A 17,311-nucleotide genomic window follows, 5' to 3' on the forward strand; every position below is an offset into this window, starting at 1 on the left:
GGTGTTATATATTTTCTTGCATGAATGAACATCAATTAAAGGAGATGAACATTTCTAGGAAATTTATTCAACTAGAGAAGGTTGCAACTTTTATATGTCAACCATCTGAATTCATATTGCAGTGATATTTTTGGAATACAATAACTTGTAGATTAAATAAGTTTTATTAGTATTTTAAATATAATAAAAGAATTTTCTTAAAAATATTAAAACATAGCTTAATATTTCATTGATATATGCCTATTAAAATATTAAAATAAGTAAATATGATATTAGTACTAAAATAACTTAAGTTTCTGACATGTCACTTACATTATTTAATTCAGCCTTCCTAATAACCCAACTATATACCACATATTGTTATGATGAGGTAACTAATCCTCAGAGATATAAATAACCTTTTCAAATTAGTGTATGTATTAAGTTTATGATGGAAGTTTTTGACAATACATTTAACTTTTTTTTTTTTTTATGCTACTTTGGTCCTTTCCCTTCAAAGGCTCTTGAAGAACATTGAAAGAAGGCAATGGCCTTCATCTGCATTTCAACCACCAAAGCAATGATCACCGTTGCTCACATATCTATCTTGAGACAAAAAGAAATACTTACATTAATTTCTAACATCGTCTCACAGAGTTATTATTTTATTTGTGAACATTTTACATCCACTCTCAGCAATTTTTCAAGAATACAGTATGTTGGTAACTAAAGTCACCATTTTGTATCATAGATCTCTTGAAATTTTATTCCTCCTAACTGTAGTTTTGTATCCTTTGATGAACATCTTTCAAATCTTATTTCCAACCCCTCCAACCTCTGTAATTACCCTTCTACTGTCTACTTAAATAAGTTAAACTCTTTTAGATTCCACATATGAGAGAGTTTATGTGGTACTTGTCTTCCTTTGGCTGAATGTTTGACTTAACGTAATGTCTTCCAAGTTCACACTTGTCACAAATGCCAGAATTTCCTTCTTTTCTGTGGTTAAATAGTATTCCATTGTGTATATATGTCACATTTTCTTTATCCATTAACCTGTTCATGGACACAGGTTGACTCCAGATCTTGGCTACTGTGAATAGTGCTGCAATAAACATGGGAGTGTGGATATATTTTCAATACACTGGTTTTGTAGCCCGTGTGTGTGTGTGTGTGTGTGTGTGTGTGTGTGTGTGTACTCAGTAGTGAGATGGCTGGATCATATGATAGCTCAATTTTAAATTTATGAGAAAATTTTATACTGTTCTACAAAGGCGGGACTAATTTACATTCCTATCAGCAGTGTGCTTTTTCTCCATACCCTAACCAATACTGTTTTTGGATTTTTTATAGTAGTCATTCTAACAGAAATGAAGTGATAGCTCATTATGACTTTTATATGAATTTCCATGATGATATTGAGCATTTTATTCCATAGCCTTGTTGGCCATTTATATGTTTTCTTTTGAGAAATGTCTATCCAGATATTTTGCTTTTGTTTTAATCAGGTTGGTTGTTTTCCTTTTGTATTTTAGATATTATTCACCACAGAATTAATAAAAATGTAAGGTAATGCATATATTAATTAGCTAGATTCAATCACCACACAATGTATATATACTTTAAAAAATCATGTACAAATAAATACCTGCAAATGTATCTTTCAATTACAATATTAAAATAAAATAGTGTCATAATGGATATCAAACTCTATGAAGTGAATCATGTGACCCCAACATCTCTTTCTCATTTTCAGTTAGCTACAGATGAAGTTAGAATCAAGACTGATGTTTCTAATTCCCTTTGTATGCTTAATACACTCCAGTTTCTCACTTATCCTTTTAATAAGCAATTGTAAAAAGTAAAACAAACAAAAAACCTTTCAGTGTAATATGATCATCTCCCAAAATTATTGATTATTTGAAGGAGTATCTGTATGCATAGAATACAATATTTAATTATTTTCTCATAATTCTACATTTTGGACTCATTGATTCAACTAAGCCACATAAATCTATACTTTCTTTTCTGGTTTAGATTTCATAATGCCTATATTTTACCTGTGAAAAATATCAACAATATTTGCTCATAAAGTTTGGTAAAATGAAATTCAGATTATGATTTTCTACAAATAAAATTTAGAACCTTTTTTAAACCAAAGTATTCAGATTTTAACAAACAGATACAGAATATTTTAAATGTTGGTAAAATATAAATAATATTAATGTTTATTCTGTTTCAGGTTATTAGGCAATATTTGCTAGTTAATAAACTTACTTTTAATTTACTAAGTAGAAATAAATTGAATCTCAGAAATCAATGTACTCTCCCCTTCTTGAATGAGATTAACATTGATAGCCTAATAAATGTTATCACATATATAGGCACACACAGCACAGCTAAAACTTCACCAAAATGATTGTTTTACACCTTCTGTGATTGGCCTTGTTTTTAAACTTCATATCTATAGCAATTTGAAGACATTATTCTCTAATGTTTCCTTTATTGCTTTATTTATCTGATTTTGACTTGGGAGATGATATTAAACAGGGTTATAGTTTTCCTAAAATTAAGATAAAAATAATTGTAGGTTAAAGGAAAATGGAAAAAACAATAACAACATTAGGATAAATTTGGTTCTTAAACAAGGGTTTGTTGTAATGGAAAATTAAGCTGAAGTATGTTCAACAATTCAGTATAGTCTCAATTCTTAAAGAAAATAATAAAACAATATCAACTTAGAGAAATAAAAAAAATTCTAAGTTGTAAAAAGAAGAAATTTTAAAACAAAAGTTCCTATATTTAACTATTCCTGAGAATTCAATATGAGAAGTTCCAAAGATAATTGAAATATTACTTTATGAAACTTCAGCTATATGTAAATAAGTCTTGGTATAAAGTGCTTAGATTTTAATACTACTGTCCACAGGATAATTAGTTATTAGCAAATTAATTCCTTGCTAATATTAATTATCATGTTGCAAGTAAACACTTTTGATAGGCCCTGTGGATCTGCTAAGGGTAAGATATTGTTCTTGCACCAAAGGGCAGCTAATAAACCTAAGTATAGGTAAAGTTGAATTACTTTTAAATATAACAAGGATTTTTTATTCCACATTATTCCTGACCATTAAAATAGAAACTAAAGTCTAATCAATTTGGTTAAAAATTTAATTGCTAGGGTGTCCTAACACATCTACAACTATCTGATATTTGACACACCTGACAAAAACAAGTAATGGGCACAAGATTTCCTATCCAATAAGTGGAGCTGAGATAATTGGCTAGCCATGTGCAGAAAATTGAAATTTGACCCCTTCCTTATACCATATAGAAAAATTAACTCAAGATGGATTAAAGACTTAAATGTAAAACTCAAAACTACAAAACTTCTGGAAGACAACCTAGGCAATACCATTCAGGACATAGGCACAAATATTTCATGATTAAAATGCCAAAAGAACTTGCAACAAAAGCAAAAATTGAAAAATGGGCTGTAATTAGAATTAAGAGCTTCTGCACAGCAAAAGATACTGTCAACAGAGGAAACAGAGAAGCTACAGAATGGGAGAAAATTTTTGCAAACTATGCATCCGACAAAGTCTAATATCCAGCATCTATAAGGAGCTTAAACAAATTTACAAAAACAAACAAAAACAAAACAAAACAAAACAAAAGAAACACCGTTAAAAAGTGGGCAAAGGATATGGACAGTTTTCACAAGAAGACATACATATTGCCAACAATCATATGAAAAGAAAGCTGAACTTCACTGATCATTAGATAAATACATATCAAAATCACAATGAATGACCATCTCACACCAGTCATAATGGCTATTACTAAAAAGTCAAAAACTAACAGATGCTGACAAGGTTTTGGAGAAAAAGGTATGCTTATGCACTTTTGCTGAGAGTGTAAATTAGTTTAACCACTGTGGAAAACACTGGAGTAAATGCTCAAAGACCTAAAAACAGAAATACCATTAAAACCAGCAATCCCATTACTGGGTATATACCCAAAGAGATATAAAAGGTCGTATTATAAAGAAACACGCACACATTATGTTCATGGTAGCACTATTCACAATAGCAATGACTGGAATCAATTTATGTGCCCATCAATAATAGGCTAGATAAAGAAAATGTGGTACATTTACAACATGGAATACTGTGTAGCCAAAAAAGTGAAGGACATCATGTCCTTTGCAGGGACATGGATGGAGCTGGAGACTATTATCCTTAGCAAACTAACACAAAAACAGAAAAACAAACACCACATATTTCAGTTATAAATTAGAGCTAAATGATGAGAACCCATAGACACATAGAGGGAACAATACACACTGGGACCTATCTGGGGGTGGAGGGTGGAAAGAAGATCAGGAACAATAACTAATGGGTACGAGGCTTAATACCTGGGTGATGAAATAATCTGTGCAACAAACCTGCATGACCCAAGTTACCAGCGTTAATAAACCTGCACATGTACCCCTGAATTCAAAAGTTTAAAAAAAAAAATCCAATCAACCAACAAACAAAAACTCTTAATAAAATAATTCTGAACCAGAGGAAAACTTCAAATACAATGTACACACACACACAAACACACATACACACAGAGTTCTGACTGAAGTTCCAAAAGGCTAGCATTTGTTCCCAATAAAATAAAATATGGTCATGTCTTTCCCGACTTTTCTTCCCGGATATATACATTAACTATCACTGTGTGTCCATTTTCTCAAGCAACAAAGAGTTATAACTCATTGATTTTAATTTTACTATTTAAGAATACTCTCATAAGGTGAAAAAATATATATTTGTAAATCATGGGTTATAATCTAAGTTTAAATAATAAATTTATTAAAAATGATTTTATACAAAATATATTTTTGAATCAAAAAACTCCATGACCATATCATGACAATTATCTAATGTCATCACAATTTCATATGAAAAACTAATAAAAAATTTAAAGAAAATCTATTTCTAAAAGTAATGGTTTCCAAATATTGGTTTATATTCAAAATGAGATGTTTTTGTGTCATTCCTTTATCTGATGAAATTTTCTCACCCTGCAAATGATATTTGTTGGTTGTTTACTGAGTAGATAAATCTAATAGAAAATAATGAGAAAACATTAGTACCCCAAAACATATTTTGGGGAGTTGTAAACAAAATGGAGGGCAAATTTATAAAATTTTAAACAAACTTTCTAAATGCCTAAATACTTAAAGATAGTGTGTGTATAAAACACAATGTATCTATTACCAAATTACTTAGGACCAATCTAAACTGGGTCAGTACCAAAAAGAGTGAACTAATTAGTTTTGTAAAAGAAAAAAATATGTGGTTGGGCGCAGTGGCTCATGCCTGTAATCCCAGCACTTTGGGAGGCTGAGGCAAGAAGATCACAAGGTCACGAGTTTGAGTCCAGATTGGCCAAAATGATGAAACCCCATCATTACTAAAGTTACAGAAAACTAGCCGAGCATGGTGGCAGATGCCTGTAACCCCAACTACTCGGAGGCCGAGGCAGGAGAATCACTTGAACCCGGGAGGTGGAGGTTGAAGTGAGCCAAGATTGTGCCATTGCACTCCAGCCCGGAAGACAGGGTGAAACCCCAGCCAAAAAAAAAAAAAAAAAAAAAAATGAAAATGATCCAAAAAGGAACAATTTCAAGAAAAGTTTGAAAAAGAATTAAAATTATAGTAAGAATACTTAGAAATCCTGAGGTAATCACCTTATTCCTAGATACCAATTTACTGACCACTCAAATTACATTTCATTCCATTTAATTTATGTGAATTCTCAGAGTTCGAGATTGTTTTACTTATATTAAAAGAGATACATATGTAAGTTACATAACACTCCACCTAACATATTAATACATGTTAGTTTAAAAGTTGTGTGTTGTAGTCACAGCACTGCTCTCACACTGCAGTTTCCTTCATTTGGAGACATGAATGCAACCTTTCTAATGACTTCTTTTGTTAGTTATATCAATCACCTCTTCTAATTATCCTATTTCTAAGAAATAACTTGTCTCTAATTGTGTTTAGCCAGTTCTTCACAAGTGATTGAAAGTTTGAAACACCTAATAAATAGTATCCTTTGGATTATATGAAATGTTTTCTATGGTTCTATCTGTGCTATTAATTAGAGTTGAAGGAATATATCATTACCGTGATGTCTGAAACAAACTGATCTAAAGTAATGCTAATTATTTATCTGCAGGAGGAAACATGCCTAACATGGGATAGTAAAACTTACGTTTAAGCATTTTATCAAACAGGACAACCAATAACGTTGTTTTGCTGCAAATAATTTGCTGTGCCTTACTGAGTTATCTACAGCCAAATGTATTTTATTCCAATTTTACTGGCTTGAAAAATATAACTGGTAAACTGCACTGACTATTTTTTAATGTTCTCTTTTACCCTGTCTGAATTTTTAACACATACAAAAATTAACTACTAAATAAGAGGTCATGGAAGGAGAGATGAAAATGTCAAGGAGATCAAATTTTAGAAATAGAATATGAGCAAATATATAGGGGTTATAAAAATATAAAAAAAGGTGAAACGTAATATAACAATGCCGACAATATTAGAATTGTGTTGTCTTGGAAGATTTTCTTGTAATTACAAAAAGTTACATAGAAAAGTTATATAGGAAATCAAATTATATAAAAGTGGCACTGAACATATGTAGTCTTCTTAAATATGCAATGTAAATAGACAATCGTAGGACTGAATACATAGTTTCTTGAGGCAATTGTTTCTGTGTAAGACATCCAATTCATAAGAAAATATGGGCATACATATGGAACGCAAGGAAAAAATGTCAGTCTGCAGTATGTAATCCACAAGAAAGGACTCCACCTGAGTCAATCTGTCACTGCCTCCAAGCCTCCAACTTCTAATTGGGGTATCCTCCAGCAGAACACATAGCCCTTCTTCATGAAGCTGGAGCAGGATTCAAGAAATTGAATGAGAGAGTTCTAGAGGAGATGGTGGGTTTGTAGGCTATGTTACTACCATAAAAATAAGTGAGCCCCAGAAAAATTATAACAATAAATGTGTATACGTTGTAACAACCCCTCGTGCTATGCATGCCTTCCAGCACAGACAGAAGACAGTTGCTTCTTTACTTGCTGTATTAGTCTGTTTTCATTATGCTAATGAAGACATACCTGAGACTGGGTAATTTATAAAGGAAAGGGGTTTAATGGACTTACAGTTCCACACGACTGGGGAGGCCTCACAATTATGGCAGAAGGCAAAGGAGAAGCAAAGGCAAGTCTTACATGGTAGCAGGCAAGAGAGAGCATGTGGAGGGAACCACCCTGTATAAAACCATCAGATCTTGTGAGACTTACTCATTATCATGAGAACAGCCTGGGAAAGAACCACTCCCATGATTCAATTACCTCTCATTGGGTCCCTCCCACAACACATGGGAATTATGGGAGCTACAATTCAAGATGAGATTTGAGTGGGGCACAGCCAAACCATGTCACTTGCAGTACAATTCTTACAGAAAATGTCTCTTGTGGCTTGTCTCCCATACTAACATGGAATGATGCAAAGAAGAACATTCTGAGAAACTGTTATTATTTAATCTAACTTAATACAAACCTACTCCTAAAATGATTTTAAATATTGAATAAAGCAAACATCAGAATATATTATTTTTCTTAACTGCAATGACCTTCACTTCCACTCTGTTTTAGTATTCTACAATCATGGGATTAGTTTATATTCATAATCATTTTAAACTGTCTCTCTTGTGAAACCACAAACTACAGTATGCCTTTGTTTCTTCTAGCTAGCATAATACTCATATCTTCATTGCACCTACTATCTTTTTATTTCCCTGTATAGCTTTGATTTTTGTAAAGTGTCTTTTTGAAATAAATTGTTCTTTTTTTTTTTTTTTACTAAGTCTGTTTCTAGATTCAAAATGTAATAATGTATGTCAGAGCAAGATGATAAATATAAGTACCTATGTATGCAAATAAATAGATGTGGATATATGTATGTATTAGGGCTGATGTGCTATGTGTGCATTTGGGAGTTACTGTCTTTATAGAATCCTGTAGCTATCATCCAGGATGTTCTCTTCAGGTGGACTTACACATTACACTACAATAAGCACAATTTGGGGTTGCTGTTTGCCCTGATTAAAAAGACATAAAATTAGTTACTTGATATCTAATTGGACTTTCAATAACTTTAATAACTTCTTTTTGGAAGAATGAAACTATCTTTTTTCAGTCTTCATTTCCAGCCAGACCACTTTGCCTGCTAGAAAGAATAGCTCATTCAAACCATATGCTGAAAGACAGACAATGTAAAGAAAAAGTGGAGGGATAAAAAGATGAAGTAACAGTTGTCTATAAGGAATGCAGTAATTAAAAAAAAAAAGTCTAGGGAAGATTTAATCCACTCAAAGAAATTAAAGTTCATATTCTTTGAAAATTAGACTGCTGTCTTCTCTATTCCAAAGTTAGTGCTCTTTCAAAGTGAAATACTGTAACAGTCAATGTTAATTGTTGTTAAAGCTGCCAGTACAAATATTCATAGAACACTGTAAGTTCATAAAGACCATTGGGGCTGCTGTGAATCAGCAAGTTCCTGAGGACAGAAAAAAAAAAAAAAAAAAAAAAAAAAAAAAAAAAAAAAAAAAAAAAACTAACAAAACATAATTGATTCTTGAAACTAATCATTTTTTTAAAAAAAACATATTGTTTTCTTAAGTTTCTTTACAGTTTGCTGTATTTATGACTTTTCTTAAAACTGTGCTTATTGTTCTGAAAATAAATGAAAGGTGTTGACATCTGGCATTTCTCTAACCATGCCTGCTGTCGGATCCTAACAGGTATAATAAATGACTTAGAAGCACGTGTCAATTTTATTTAAACTTGCTAGATTCCAAATTATGCATCATGTCCAAATTTCAGATTGTCACTAAGTCTTTTGCACAACTGAAAAAGTATGCAGAATGTTTAAAAAGTTAGATTTTATAAATTATAATACAAAACTTACTACCCTTAAACAGAAAATAATTATTCAATTGCTTATGACAAATGAGGGAGAACTTAGAAAAATAAAGTTATCTCTACTAGGAAGGATAGCTTTGCTAAAAATAAGAGATTTTTTTTTTATGGCTGCATAGTATTCCATGGTGTATATGTGCCACATTTTCTTAATCCAGTCTGTCACTGATGGACATTTGAGTTGATTCCAAGTCTTTGCTATTGTGAATAGTGCCGCAATAAACATACGTGTGCATGTGTCTTTATAGCAGCATGATTTATGATCTTTGGGTATATACCCAGTAATGGGATGACTGAGTCATATGGTACATCTAGTTCTAGATCCTTGAGAAATCGCCATACTGTTTTCCATAATGGTTGAACTAGTTTACAATCCCACCAACAGTGTAAAAGTGTTCCTATTTCTCCACATCCTCTCCAGCACCTATTGTTTCCTGACTTTTTAATGATTGCCATTCTAACTGGTGTGATGAGTTTGTGTCCTTTGTAGGGACATGGATGCAGCTGGAAACCATCATTCTTAGCAAACTATCACAAGAACAGAAAACCAAATACCGCATGTTCTCACTCATAGGTGGGAACTGAACAATGAGATCACTTGGACTCGGGAAGGGGAACATCACACACTGGGGCCTATCATGGGGAGGGGGGAGGGGGGAGGGGGAGGGGGGAGGGGGGAGGGATTGCATTGGGAGTTATACCTGATGTAAATGACGAGTTGATGGGTGCAGCACACCAACATGGCACAAGTATACATATGTAACAAACCTGCATGTTATGCACATGTACCCTAGAACTTAAAGTATAATAATAATAATAATAATAATAATTTTTTTTTCTGAAAAAAAAGAAAAAAAGAGATGCAATGTAACATGGTTATTGCATATTCATTCTCAGACTACCACCTTTGGAAAAGGTAGTAATTTTTCTAAACTTTTCAGAATATTGTCTTTAACAAAGTGGAACAATATATACTAAAACATTATTAAATTTGGTACACACAGATCTAATTAAGTAGTTTATGCAAAGATTATTGATTATTCTTGTAATGCCCTACTGGAGTAACAGATCTTACTGGCATTTAGCAAACTCAATCAGTATTTTTTCATCAATGATTTTAATAAAGGTGTACATGGAGATTATTAAACAAGGAGATAAATAATACTAAATAATAGAGAGGAACACAATTAGAAATAATTACTATTCATATCTCAAGTGGACGATTAAAGGAAAAGGTGATATTTGTAAAAAAGTGGTTACTATAAATTCTGAAGTGTATATATAGTGTGTATATATATTGATTTAATGTATGCATATATGCTGAATTAAGTATACATATCAATCAATGTATTTATATAAGTATGTATACAGGATTAATACACATGTATAAAATTAAATGTAGGCTAGATACCAAAAATGGAGCAGAAACACTTGAGCAGAAATAGGTGGAAACATGAGGCCAAACACTTGACCAAAATCGCAATAGATATTTAGCCTGAACATATGTAATAATGGAAATCAGAAAATTGGAGCATATCCACAGAGAAAACTAACAAGTAATCCAGCTTTGAGAGAAAGAGTAAACAAGGGTAAAATTCAATTACATTCACATGATGTGTTCTGTTTCCACAATGTTAAACTTATGATCCCAGTTAATTTATTTCAATGGGTGACAGAGTAAAATATACAAAATAATATATCTCAATATCTTGGAGGAGCATGAGAAAATGAAGGATATCTTTAGCTTCCTAATTAGACATAAATGATCGTGAATAAGTGAAGATTGCTTGATTCCAGAAACTATGACCAATATTTTCCTTATCAGTAGTTTCACATAATTTTAAATCACCAAGTTTCTATCATACTTTGAAATTAGTGATTTGAACACACAATATAGTTCAGAGTTGTGATTCACAAATGACTATTTCTATATTCATCCATCAGCAAAGTGGAATTCTAGTGGAACACTGGGCTGAAAAATAAGCATGGTGGGTCATTCTGTATTCAGATATTTACTCAAAAAATATGAAGAAAATATGTAATAAAATGTCAGGATGTGATAACCATGCTGAAATGATAGTCTCTTATTTCCAAACAGTCTTGTATATAAAACAAACATTTCATAGATATTTAAGATAAAGTACATTTTTTTTTTAAACTCTCAGGGCTCTTCTAGACCCATTATAGAGAATAAGGACATATATAATTACTCTCCTTAGCCATTTATGAATACTCCAGCAGAAATGTTTTAGAAGTGTTTATTCATGGCCTTGTATGGAACTAACTCTCTCATCATAAAATATAAATATAAATGTTTAAGATTATAATCTTTGAAATTGCTAGTAAAATAAAATTCAGAATCACACCTTATATAAAAATAAAATCTTCCCCTGGCTTATTTGTTAAACTACTTCTCAACTTCGAATAAACCTATTAAATGCAGTGTCTGATATTCAGAAACAGAATTAAAATATGTTCACCTATTTCCTTCATTGTGTCATATATATATATACACACACACACACACATATATATGTGTGTGTGTGTGTGTGTGCATGTGTGCATTTTATTAATTTTTTATAATCCATTCTAGTGTCTTCAGTATCTTCAGTGTGTTTTTCTCTCTCAGTGCCTCTGTACAAACCTGATGGTGACAGGGTCAATGTCGTTTATTCAGGCTCGGTAAATAATCAGAGAATGAATAAATGAAAGTTCCCATGAAAGGTAGAATCAAAGCATAACGTTGTTCAACATCTCCTAGCCATACATACATGCCTATTTGCTAATAATTTTTTCTTATGTAATTTTATTCTAATTATTACCAGGATATTAAAATTATGAGGCCAGCTTGGAAAGTGATTTGAATGTGTTTGATCTCCCCCAAGTGATGTAAATTTTGCAGTAGTGGCAGGCTTCATAAAAAGATTTTCACCCTCATGCCCTTATTCAGATGGCATAAATAAATTACATCAATAAAGCATTTTATTAACTCTGCCGACAATGTACACAGTAGTCATTTGTTTTGTCAATAAATTGCTGGTTTTATTGGCCATGTCATTTTTTAAACAGAGCATAAAATGCAGCTACATAGGAAACTAAGGCAGAAAGTGAAGGCTTTTACTAACAGTATTTTTTAAAAAATGAAAAAGTTGAAAATGTGACTAATACAATAAGAATTTAGTCAAGACAGCAAAAACACCACAATTACTATAAAACAAAATAAACCATACACTTTTACCGTTTGGACGATATTCTGCCTATATTTATATGTATCATATATTATTACAAAAATGATTTACTTTGAGACTAACACTCAGCTCAATATAATATTTTGAAACAGTCCATTGTTTGTAAATGTCTATATATGTTGTGATCTTTTATAGTATCTTCCACGACCAAAGAGGTTTCCTTTCAGCCACTACTTTACTTATTTGTGTTTGGGGAATGAGTTAATCTCTATAATTCTTAGGTATTTTCATGGAAAAAGATAGTGCATATGATGAAATAATGTTTTCTCCATTAATCTTATCACAGTTGTCCACTTTACTATTCTTTTAGAAAAACTCAGTGTTTGCCTTTGACGATCCTCATAGCTTTGCTTTATATTTCATTACTTTCTGCTTAGAAATTTTAATCTCTTGTCTCTATTTTTATGGGCGTTGGGTGTATCTTGTGGTTTATTTTTAAATATTGAAGTTCGATATTTAATTATTTTAATTTTATAGTGTTCCTTTTTAAATAGTAAGCATTTACTGCTACAAATTCCCCTTTAGCATGATTGCTGTATCCGTAAACTTTCATACATGTAGTGGTTCCATTAGTGGTTCCGCTAATTCTAATTTATTTCATTATGATTCCTTCTTTCACTCATCAATTATTTTATGTGTGTTTCCAGTTGCCAAATATATGGGCTACAATTTTTAGCATTAATTCATTATGCAATTGAACTAAATTCAGAGAAATAGTTTACACAGTAGACATTATTTGAACATTTTGGAGTGTAGTCTATTAATGATAGGAAATACTTCTGTATCACATAGATGTCTGGAGCTGTTACAACAGTCTTACATATATTAGGTCACTTAATCGTCATAGGAATTGTAAAGACACAGTCCCCACCTGTATGTCACATTTAACAGTGCAGGTTACTAGTACTGAGATGAAATTGTGGGGGCGACTGGTTTTAAAATAACATACAACAGTTCCAAGGCTGTATTGTGGTAATGTCTGTCCCTCAGACTTACTTCTGTTTTGTTTTCGTTTTGGATTCTTCTTGCATAATGATGAAACAGAAATATAGCAAAAAAAAAAAAAAAAAAAAAAAAGATATCTCAGGCTGAGAAAATATCCGTCTTGACTATGCTAATTTTCTCCTTCACTAAGAATGGGAAAGAGCACCATAAATCAAAATCAGCCTCATCTCATGTGGAAGAGAATGTGCTCCAGTGAAACTGATGTGTAACTGAAAACTTTGTTTTTAAGAAAGCAGCCCAAGCAATAATAAACCTTGAGAAAAACTAAAAAAAAGTAAAACAATTAAAAAACTTAATACCAATACTCACATTTACTTTAACGTTCATTTACTATGTCAAATACTATTTCTTCCTACCCCAAAACCCTGGCTGCTGCCTCCTATTAGCCTAACTAAGTTTAACCAAAAGGTTTAGGGGCCATGTCATTTTTTAAACAGAGCATAAAATGCAGCTACATAGGAAACTAAGGCAGAAAGTGAAATTATTTTCCAATCCGTAGTTAAAAAATAAAAAATATCTTAAAGGAAACAACACTGTTCTAATTTCAGTGACAGTCTGAACTAGAAATATCACTTTGGACAGTTAAATAAAATTTCTTAACTTCTTAATGTTTCCTCTTTTATTATGCTCATTTTAAAAATTAAAAAGATTTCTATTATATATGATATTCATGTATTAAAGTGGATACATTTATTAAACTATAATCTAATACTAAATATAATAATTCAACTTGAAATATAGTCTAATTTGGTTAGAATAAAATGTATAAAATAGATTTTTAAGATGAATTAATTTAAATGAAAATCAGTCAAAACACATAATTATGTATTATATATAAAACAGCTTATATATAATAGGTAAAGTATATGTATACATCCTTAGCAATTATATATAGTGTTTGTATATATATGTGTGTGTGTGTGTGTATAAATACAAATCCTAAGCAAGTATTATCCTAAGAGAGTATTACAAATATTAGGTGTAGTCCTCCTGAGAATTATTCTTTAGGAGAGTTTTTGCAGTTATGAAATATTCTCTTTGACTTCTAAATTTTGCTAACTCCAATATGGATATTATAATATAATTCATTAAGATATTTTGTAGGCGCCGGGTGCAGTGGCTCACGCCTGTAATCCCAGCACTTTGGGAGGCCAAGGTGGGTGGACCACGAGGTCTCTTCCTCATTTTATAAAATATTCATATTTTTATAAGTATTTTATAAATATTTATATTTTATAATATATGAATATTTTATAAAAGTAACATTAGTTCTATGAGAAATACTGAATGGGCAAAAACTGGAAGCATTCCGTTTGAAAACCGACACAAGATAAGGATGCCCTCTCTCACCACTCCTATACAGCATAGTATTGAAAGTTCTGGCCAGAGCAATTAGGCAAGAGAAAGAAATGAAGAGTATTCAAATAGGAAGAGAGGAAGTCAAATTGTCTCTGTTTGTAGATAACATGATTGTATATTTAGAAAACCCCATGTTCTCAGCTCAAAAACTCCTTATGCTGATAAACAGCTTCAGCAAAGTCTCAACATATACATCAATGTGCAAAAATCACAAGCATTCCTATACACCAATAATAGACAAGCAGAGAGCCAAATCATGAGTGAAGTCCCATTCACAATTGCTTCAAAGAAAATAAAATACCTCTGAATACTATTTACAAGGGATGTGAAGGACCTCTTCAAGGAGAACTGCAAACCACTGCTCAAGGAAATAAGAGAAGACCAAAAAATGGAAAAGCATTCTGTGCTCATGGATAGGAAGAATCAATATCATGAAAATGGCCATACTACCCAAAATAATTTGTAGATTCAATGCTATTCCCATCAAGCTACCATTGATTTTCTTCACAGAACTAGAAAAAAAAACAAAAAAAAAACCAAAACAAACAAACAAACAAACAACAACAACAACAACAACAACAACAACAAACTAAGTTTTATATGGAACCAAACAAGAGCCCATATAGCTAGGAAAATCTTAAGCAAAAAGAACAAAGCTGGAGGCATCACACTACCTGACTTCAAACTATACTACAAGGCTACAGTAACCAAACCTAACCAAAACAGCATGGTACTGGTACCGAAACAGTTATATAGACCAATGGAATAGAACAGAGACGGAGACCTCAGAAATAACACTACACATCTTCACCCATGTGATCTTCAACAAACCTGACAAAAACAAGCAATGGCGAAAGGATTACCTACTTAATAAATGGTGCTGGGAAAACTGGCTAGCCATATGGAGAAAACAGAAACTGGACCCCTTCCTTACACCTTATACAAACATTAACTCAAGATAGATTAAAGATTTAAATGTAAAACCTAAAGCTATAAAAAGCCTAGAAGAAAGTCTAGGCAATACCAGTCAGAACATAGGCATAGGCAAATGCTTCAGGACTAAAATACCAAAAGCAATGGCAACAAAAGTCAAAATTGATAAATGAAATCTAATTAAACTAAAGAGCTTCTGCTTGGCAAAGGAAAATATCATCAGAATGAACAGTCAACCTACAGAATTGGAGAAAATTTTGCAATCTATCCATCTGAAAAAGGTATAGTATCTAGAATCTACAAGAACCTTAAACAAATTTACAATAAAAAGAAAACCCATCAAAAAGTGGGCAAAATATATGAACAGACACTTCTCAAAAGGAGACATTTATGTGGCCAACATATACTCATCATCACTGATCATTAGAGAAATGCAAATCAAAACCACAATGAGATACCATCCCATGCCAGTTAGAATGGCAATCATTAAAAAGTCTGGAAACAACAGATGTTGGCTAAGGTGCGGAAAAATAGGAATGCTTTTGCACTCTGGGTGGGAGTGTAAATTAGTTCAACCATTGTGGAAGACAGTATGGCGATTCCTCAAGGATCTAGAATCAGAAATACCATTTGACCCAGCAATCTCATTACTGGGTATGTACCCAAAGATTATAAATCATTCTACTAAAAAGACACATGCACACGTATGTTTATTGCAGCACTATTTGCAATAGCAAAGACTTGGAACCAACCCAAATGCCCATCAATGATACACTGGAGAAAGAAAATGTGGCACGAATACACCATGGAACAATATGCAGCCATAAAAAAAGAATGATTTCATGTCATTGCAGGCATGTGGATGAAACTGGAAACCATCATTCTCAGCAAACTAATAGAGGAACAGAAAGCCAAACACCACAGGTTCTCACTCCTAAATGAGTGCTGAACAATGAGAACACATGGATACAGAGAGGGGAAGATCACACACCAGGGCTTGTTGAGGGGTGGGGACAAATGGGAGGAGAGCACTAATTAGGACAATTACCTAATGCATGTGGTAGACTCAATCTGTAAAAAGAGTGGGCCTCTAACCTAACTTGGCCAAAAATCCCTCTCATGTTTGTTTTCTCTAATAAACCTGTCTTAACTATCAAAAAGAAAAAAAAAGAAAGAAATAGATTTTTTGATATTTCAAGTAGCTGTTCCAAGATCATGCAGCTGGTGAGATGGGAAGCTGAAATCTGACCCTGTGCCTCTGTAATTTATGACCAATATGTTTTAATCCTAATATTATCATAATGAAAGTCAACCAACAAGAAAACAATCATGTGACTTTCATACAATCGTAATAGTATTCATTTAAGTCACGATTATATTAGGAATAATATAAAAATAAATGCATATAAATGTATAAAATGTACATCTTGTTGTTTAAATGGTTAGCTCCTTAAGGGAGCTAAGTACATTTATATTGTACTTAGTATCATTATTTGTTTAATAAATTTATATTAATGGTGAATGTTGTCTTATTATCACATTGATCCCCACACCAGATTTTCCTTTAGGATACAGTCACTTTATGTAAAATTTAAAATAAAAGTATTTAACTAAAGTGGTTTATTGAAATGTCTAGTGCTTAGTAGATTTTGGCCACAGAGATCAAATAGCATTGTATTATTTTGTCCAATTTGTTATACATTCTATTGACTCCGGTATAACTTAA

Source organism: Rhinopithecus roxellana, chromosome 8, assembly GCF_007565055.1.
Source record: "Rhinopithecus roxellana isolate Shanxi Qingling chromosome 8, ASM756505v1, whole genome shotgun sequence".
In the NCBI taxonomy this organism is placed as follows: domain Eukaryota; kingdom Metazoa; phylum Chordata; class Mammalia; order Primates; family Cercopithecidae; genus Rhinopithecus; species Rhinopithecus roxellana.